This window comes from Trichomycterus rosablanca, unplaced genomic scaffold (assembly GCF_030014385.1).
Source record: "Trichomycterus rosablanca isolate fTriRos1 unplaced genomic scaffold, fTriRos1.hap1 scaffold_85, whole genome shotgun sequence".
Classification (NCBI taxonomy): domain Eukaryota; kingdom Metazoa; phylum Chordata; class Actinopteri; order Siluriformes; family Trichomycteridae; genus Trichomycterus; species Trichomycterus rosablanca.
This window is the reverse complement of record NW_026947256.1, coordinates 205141-212615: the sequence shown is the minus strand read 5'-3', so window position 1 is coordinate 212615 and position 7475 is coordinate 205141. Positions and strand designations below refer to the sequence as shown.

Below are 7475 nucleotides of genomic sequence, written 5' to 3'. Positions count from 1 at the left end.
ATTTCTGCAAATATTTTATTATATCTTTTCATGGGACAACACTATAGACATGAAACTTGGATATAACTTAGAGTAGTCAGTGTACAACTTGTATAGCAGTGTAGATTTACTGTCTTCTGAAAATAACTCAACACACAGCCATTAATGTCTAAATGGCTGGCAACATAAGTGAGTACACCCCACAGTGAACATGTCCAAATTGTGCCCAAAGTGTCAATATTTTGTTTGACCACCATGATTATCCAGCACTGCCTTAACCCTCCTGGGCATGGAATTCACCAGAGATGCACAGGTTGCTACTGGAATCCTCTTCCACTCCTCCATGATGACATCACGGAGCTGGTGGATGTTAGACACCTTGAACTCCTCCACCTTCCACTTGAGGATGTGCCACAGGTGCTCAATTGGGTTTAGTCCATCACCTTTACCTTCAGCTTCCTCAGCAAGGCAGTTGTCATCTTGGAGGTTGTGTTTGGGGTCGTTATCCTGTTGGAAAACTGGCATGAGGCCCAGTTTTCGAAGGGAGGGGATCATGCTCTGTTTCAGAATGTCACAGTACATGTTGGAATTCATGTTTCCCTCAACAAACTGCAGCTCCCCAGTGCCTGCAGCACTCATGCAGCCCAAGACCATGATGCTACCACCACCATGCTTGACTGTAGGCAAGATACAGTTGTCTTGGTACTTCTCACCAGGGCGCCGCCACACATGCTGGACACCATCTGAGCCAAACAAGTTTATCTTGGTCTCGTCAGACCACAGGGCATTCCAGTAATCCATGTTCTTGAACTGCTTGTCTTCAGCAAACTGTTTGCGGGCTTTCTTGTGCGTCAGCTTCCTTCTGGGATGACGACCATGCAGACCGAGTTGATGCAGTGTGCGGCGTATGGTCTGAGCACTGACAGGCTGACCTCCCACGTCTTCAACCTCTGCAGCAATGCTGGCAGCACTCATGTGTCTATTTTTTAAAGCCAACCTCTGGATATGACGCCGAACACGTGGACTCAACTTCTTTGGTCGACCCTGGCGAAGCCTGTTCCGAGTGGAACCTGTCCTGGAAAACCGCTGTATGACCTTGGCCACCATGCTGTAGCTCAGTTTCAGGGTGTTAGCAATCTTCTTATAGCCCAGGCCATCTTTGTGGAGAGCAACAATTCTATTTCTCACATCCTCAGAGAGTTCTTTGCCATGAGGTGCCATGTTGAATATCCAGTGGCCAGTATGAGAGAATTGTACCCAAAACACCAAATTTAACAGCCCTGCTCCCCATTTACACCTGGGACCTTGACACATGACACCAGGGAGGGACAACGACACATTTGGGCACAATTTGGACATGTTCACTGTGGGGTGTACTCACTTATGTTGCCAGCTATTTAGACATTAATGGCTGTGTGTTGAGTTATTTTCAGAAGACAGTAAATCTACACTGCTATACAAGTTGTACACTGACTACTCTAAGTTATATCCAAGTTTCATGTCTATAGTGTTGTCCCATGAAAAGATATAATGAAATATTTGCAGAAATGTGAGGGGTGTACTCACTTTTGTGATACACTGTATCTTACTCTAAATAAGGGGCTCATCTGTGAAAAATGGTGGTGCCTACAAGTGATACAAAAGATTATGACAAGCTACATCTTTGTACTCGGTTGAAACTTAGCATTAAACTAAGAAAGCTTCAATATCACATGAGGGAATTAACAGGATTGACAAAATGGGTCATTTAATATTTTATTTTACAATCAAAACCTCTTTAAGTAGTAAACATTATTTAAAAAAAAAACTATACAAACAAAAGAGCAGCTATACACCTGTTCCAAATCCGAGATGCCTTACTAAGCTCACTACTGAGGCATCTTAATATTACAACGTTATTTTTACTCAAGAACGAGTGAGAATCGGAAGCGCCCTTAGTGATGAAGGCAATCCCAGAATTCATTGCGGCATCTCCTCTCTCACAGAAAAATAAACATGGCTGACGGTGCAGACAGGAAGTTATTTTCAAACGTAAATAAATAATTATTGATTTTTAACTACTGTTTTTATTTGCAAGTTTGGGCTTGGCAGCAAATGAAACAGTTATCTGTACACGAATCCAGATGTTATATTGACTTGTTAGCACTGTCCCACCTCATTCCATTAGTTTTAATGGCAAAATGCTAAATGCTAAATGCGATACCCGATGGAATCGCTAAGTAGCGCATCCGAATAACCTGCCTTATAAGTCGAAAACTTATTAAAATCCTCTCTACTGAGGCAGCTGCCTGTGTAGGTAGTACAGTGAGGCAGCTCACTAGGTTTTCCAACACACTGGTAGATATTACATGGAAAATGAGAACGGTGTGAATTTTCGTTTTTGTGTCAAGCAGCAAAAAAGTTGTAGCATGACGTATTTTATTTAATTTGCATGAAGTGACATCACACGTCCTGCGATGTGACTATTGCGCATGCACACATCACGATGACGATGCTGAAACGATATATCGTGCAGCCCTATTTGATTCTCATCCAGTTCTTGATGCTTACATTTAGGTCATGAGTTCGATCCTCACACAGGGCAAGACCTTTGATGTACCAGTTTAGTTACTGTGCCTAATCTAAGCCTTTGATGTACCAGTTTAGTTACTGTGCCTAATCTAAGCCTTTGATGTACCAGTTTAGTTACTGTGCCTAATCTAAGCCTTTGATGTACCAGTTTAGTTACTGTGCCTAATCTAAGCCTTTGATGTACCAGTTTAGTTACTGTGCCTAATCTAAGCCTTTGATGTACCAGTTTAGTTACTGTGCCTAATCTAAGCCTTTGATGTACCAGTTTAGTTACTGTGCCTAATCTAAGCCTTTGATGTACCAGTTTAGTTACTAGGGGTGTAACGATACACTCTGCTCACGATTTGATTCGATTCATGATACTGAGTTCACGATTCGATTAAGTGTAAACAGTGCAAAACAATGCACATTTTCTTGTACATTTTTTAAACAAAAAAAAAAACTTCAGTCCCTTGCAATTAAAGGTAATTACCAAGAACAGAGTACTTTACTGTAACCTAACAGGTTTACCAAATTTAAGTTACTTATTGCCATCTTAAATTGAAAATCAAAGTAATCAAACAAGCTCATTGAGCTGAGCTGAGTCTTTAAACAAATTTTCTTTGTTGCTTGAACTAATGTATTAACAAATTACATGTAAAATAATTTACTAATGTAAAAAAAACATTGTATCAAATGTTTATTATTTAAATGGCTTTATTTATATACTCAACATGGAACAGAGTGCTACAACAATAAATTATAAAATACAAAAACAAAGACCCATCTCAATTAGACCAAAAGGTCTGATTGTGTATATTATTTGTAAATTTGCATCTAGAGTGAAAGAACACATCAACAAAGCATCACTCAACAAAATATAAATGAAAATGTGCAAAAGGAAAATCAGCATCCAGGTGACGGTATTTGTAAGTATTTAGTGAAGATTGGCATTCAGAAAAACCGAGCTCATCTTTGAGGGGTTGATCCTGTTTCTCCTTGCTGTTATGATCTGCCCTGTTTTGGAAAAGATTCTCTCTGAGGGGACAGATGTTGCTACAATACACAGTGACATGTATAAGATGTGGGTCTCAGTGGGTCTGAACTTCTATGTTAAAGTGGTTCCTCGTGTCCAAACTTTACTGTTTCCTGTCACTCATTTTCCTCACCTTTCCAGCGTGTAATGTCTGGCTATGTAAAGCGCAATGTAAAACTTCATCAAGTGCTCTCTGTCTTTCTTTCTCTTTCACTCCCTCCTGTTCATGTGCACGCTGTCCGTGTCTGTGTGTGTGTGTGTGTGTGTAACCCCGCCCCTCCTGCTCAGTGTAAACACACAAACGTCACCACGCATCTTGACCAATCATGTGCGGCTTTAACGAAAAAAAAACCCCCAGAAAAACAAACGAATCGGCTCCGGATGCTGCCGTTCATTTTAAAGAGCCGACTCTTAGAGCCGGATTGTTCGCGACCGACCCATCACTAATAAATTACAGAACGCACGTGCACTCGTACAATCGCGCAGAAGTCCACGATGCACATCGCTACATTTTTGCATCGCAAAATCGTGAAACGATGTATCGTTATACCCCTATTAGTTACTGTGCCTAATCTAAGCCCAGTTAGCAGACTGGTTTTATGTCATTTTAGTGACTTTCATCAGCACTGTAAATAGAACAGGTAGTGAACATACACTTACAGACAGAAGGGTGTGAGTTTGATTCTCATCCAGTTTTTGGAGCTTACATTTAGGTCATGAGTTTGATCCTCTCACTGGGCAAGACCATTGAGGGACCAGTTTAGTTGCTGAGCTTAATCTAAGCCCAACACTGTAAATTGAACAATTAGAGAGCCTTCTTACAGTCAGAAGGGTGTGAGTTTGATTCTCATCCAGTTCTTGATGCTTACATTTAGGTCGTGAGTTCAAGGCAAGGTCTTTGAGGGACCAGTTGAGTTACTGTGCCTAATCTAAGCCCAGTTAGCAGATTGGTTTCATGTCATTCAGTGACTTTTACCAGCACTGTAAATAGAACAGGTAGTGAACATACACTTACAGTCAGAAGTCAGAGATTGATTCTCATCCAGTTTTTGATGCTTAGATTTAGATTCTGCTTTTCAGTATTGTGCCTAAACTTCAGCCAATGAAATGGTCAGATTCAGATGTCTCCACATGTCTCTGTTAGCCTCGTTAGCGCAGTAGGTAGCGTGTCAGTCTCATAATCTGAAGGTCGTGAGTTCGATCCTCACACGGGGCAAGTCCTTTCGGAGACCAGTTTAGTTACTGTGCCTAATCTAAGCCCAGTTAGCCGACTGGTTTCATGTCATTCAGTGACTTTCATCAGCACTGTAAATAGAACAGGTGGTGAACATACACTTACAGTCAGAAGGGTGTGAGTTTGATTCTCATCTTGTTCTTGATGCTTACATTTAGATTCTGCTTTTCAAAAATGTGCCTAAACTTCAGCCAATGAAATGGTCGGATTCAGATGTCTCCACATGTCTCTGTCAGCCTCGTTAGCGCAGTAGGTAGCGCGTCAGTCTCATAATCTGAAGGTCGTGAGTTAGATCCTCACACGGGGCAAGTCCTTTGAGGGACCAGTTTAGTTGCAGACTGGTTTTATGTCATTTAGTGACTTTCATCAGCACTGTAAATAGAACAGGTAGTGAACATACACTTACAGTCAGAAGGGTGTGAGTTCGATTCAATTTTTTTATGCTTAGATTTAGATTCTGCATTTCAATATTTAAATTTATTATCTAAACTACAACTACAAAAACTGCCAGATTCAGTCTAGACATGTTGCTGTCAGCCTCGTTAGCGCAGTAGGTAGCGCGTCAGTCTCATAATCTGAAGGTCGTGAGTTCGATCCTCACACGGGGCAAGGCCTTTGAGGGACCAGTTTAGTTGCAGACTGGTTTTATGTCATTTAGTGACTTTCATCAGCACTGTAAATAGAACAGGTGGTGAACATACAGTCAGAAGGGTGTGAGTTTGATTCCATTTTTTTATGCTTAGATTTAGATTCTGCATTTCAATATTTAAATTTATTATCTAAACTACAACTACAAAAACTGCCAGATTTAGTCTAAACATGTTGCTGTCAGCTTCGTTAGTGCAGTAAGTAGCGTGTCAGTCTCATAACCTGAAGGTCATGAGTTCGATCCTCACATGGGGCAAGGCCAGTTTAGTTAGTGTGCCTAATCCAAGCCCATTTAGCAGACTTTCATCAGCACTGTAAATAAAACAGGGAGTGAACATTCTTACATTCAGAAGGATGTGAGATTTAAAGAATCAGTTTTTTGCCTTGTTTTGATTCGCTCATGCACAATAGAAAGCGTGCAGCACAGCGTTTTTATTTCTTTCTGGATCAATAAAGTATCTATCTATCTATGGAGGACGAAAAATGACATGTATAAATAAATAAATGCACAAATAAATAATGCAATAAATAAATAAATAAACTAATAAATACATTTTCGTCATGAAAAAGGACATATTTAAATAAATGGCTTGAATCTATTTCTATATTTCCATACATCAGATTTTATTGACTACTTTCTGTTTGGTCTGGAAAGAGTAACTGATGGTTTAGTTCAGCTCAGTGCTGATATGGATGTGGACATTGACCTAACTGTGTTAGACAGTCTTCAAGAAGTCGCCTGCCAACTTCACATTCTCTCAGAGACAGAGGAAGCGAACGTTGGACGTCCATCCTACATTTTACCTCCGCATATAATCAGCCACTTTGGGGTGTTTTGGAGAAGCGAGTCAGGAAACGTTTTCCTCCACCAGCATCACGTAGTGACCTGGCCACTATCCTGCAAGAAGAATGGCTTAAAATCCCTCTGACCACTGTGCAGGACTTGTATATGTCATTTCCAAGACGAATTGACGCTGTATTGGCCGCAAAAGGAGGCCCTACACCATACTAATAAATTATTGTGGTCTAAAACCAGGTGTTTCAGTTCTTTTGTCCAACCCCTGTATGTATAGAGCAATCTAAAAAGTTAGAAATTCAGACTTCTTTTATGAAAAAAGTGTATTTGTTTGTATACAGACCGCTATTTTAAGATCAATACAATGAAATTAACAAATCAAATTGTTATCAAGTGCCACCCATATTGTTATGAAGAACAATTACTCTAGTACTCATGCAAGGACGGATTAAGGATAGTCTGGGCCCCTGGGCAAAGAGTTGTAAATTCAAATTTATCATGGTTTTGAGCATTTTACTTACTTACTTTTTCTGTTATGAATGATTTGTATTGTATCAATTCATCTGCCAGGCTCATGTTCAGATCTGAAGGATATGCTGCAGCGAGTGAGTTAGCCTTTAAAGTGAGCTCACTGTTGGACATATTGTCAGGCATGAAAAGAACATCAAATAGCTCAGTTAAGTGTGTGTATGCATTCAAACGGTGGTTGAGACAGGACACAAGTTTGTCAATGACAACATTGAAAGTTTCGATCCAAAACTTGTCCTTTCCGTTGAATGCTACACCTGGCTCTGCACTATCATCAGACATAATTTTGCGCTTCTTTGTACGCTGGAGGTCATGCCTGTACTCTTGGGAGACAGCAGTGGTGACATTTAAAGCTGCCCCTTCAAACACCTCAAAGTTATCTCTCTGTGCTGCCACAAAGTCTCATAAAGACAAGAGAAGTTGTGTAGCTGTACATATATCAATATCATGCTTCTGCAGCTGCAGGCTTGTGGCTTGGAACCTCTGTAGTATTGTGTCCCAGAAGTATGCCATGAAGGCCATCTCCAACATGTCCAATTTGTCACAGAGTGCAGAGACTTCACTTCGAGTTACACATTTCTCCTCCATATCTTTAGACATATCATTTAATGCCTCTCTCAGTTGTGCATAATATTTCCAAAGAGCCTTAGTTGACTCAGCTCGTGCGCTCCATCGAGTACCTGACAGTGATTTCAGTGTGAGTT

The 7475-nt window shown here is 40.5% G+C and overlaps 3 non-coding genes across 3 annotated transcripts; all 3 read left to right on the top strand.

Annotated features, from left to right (window-relative positions):
- Positions 1-4708: 4708 nt before the first annotated feature.
- On the top strand, positions 4709-4781 carry trnam-cau (transfer RNA methionine (anticodon CAU)). The gene has a single exon. It is a non-coding gene; the product is annotated as a tRNA-Met (tRNA).
- Positions 4782-5034: 253 nt separating this feature from the next.
- Positions 5035-5107, top strand: trnam-cau (transfer RNA methionine (anticodon CAU)). The gene has a single exon. It is a non-coding gene; the product is annotated as a tRNA-Met (tRNA).
- A 228-nt stretch (positions 5108-5335) lies between these two features.
- Positions 5336-5408, top strand: trnam-cau (transfer RNA methionine (anticodon CAU)). Its single transcript has one exon. It is a non-coding gene; the product is annotated as a tRNA-Met (tRNA).
- The last annotated feature ends 2067 nt before the right edge of the window (positions 5409-7475 follow it).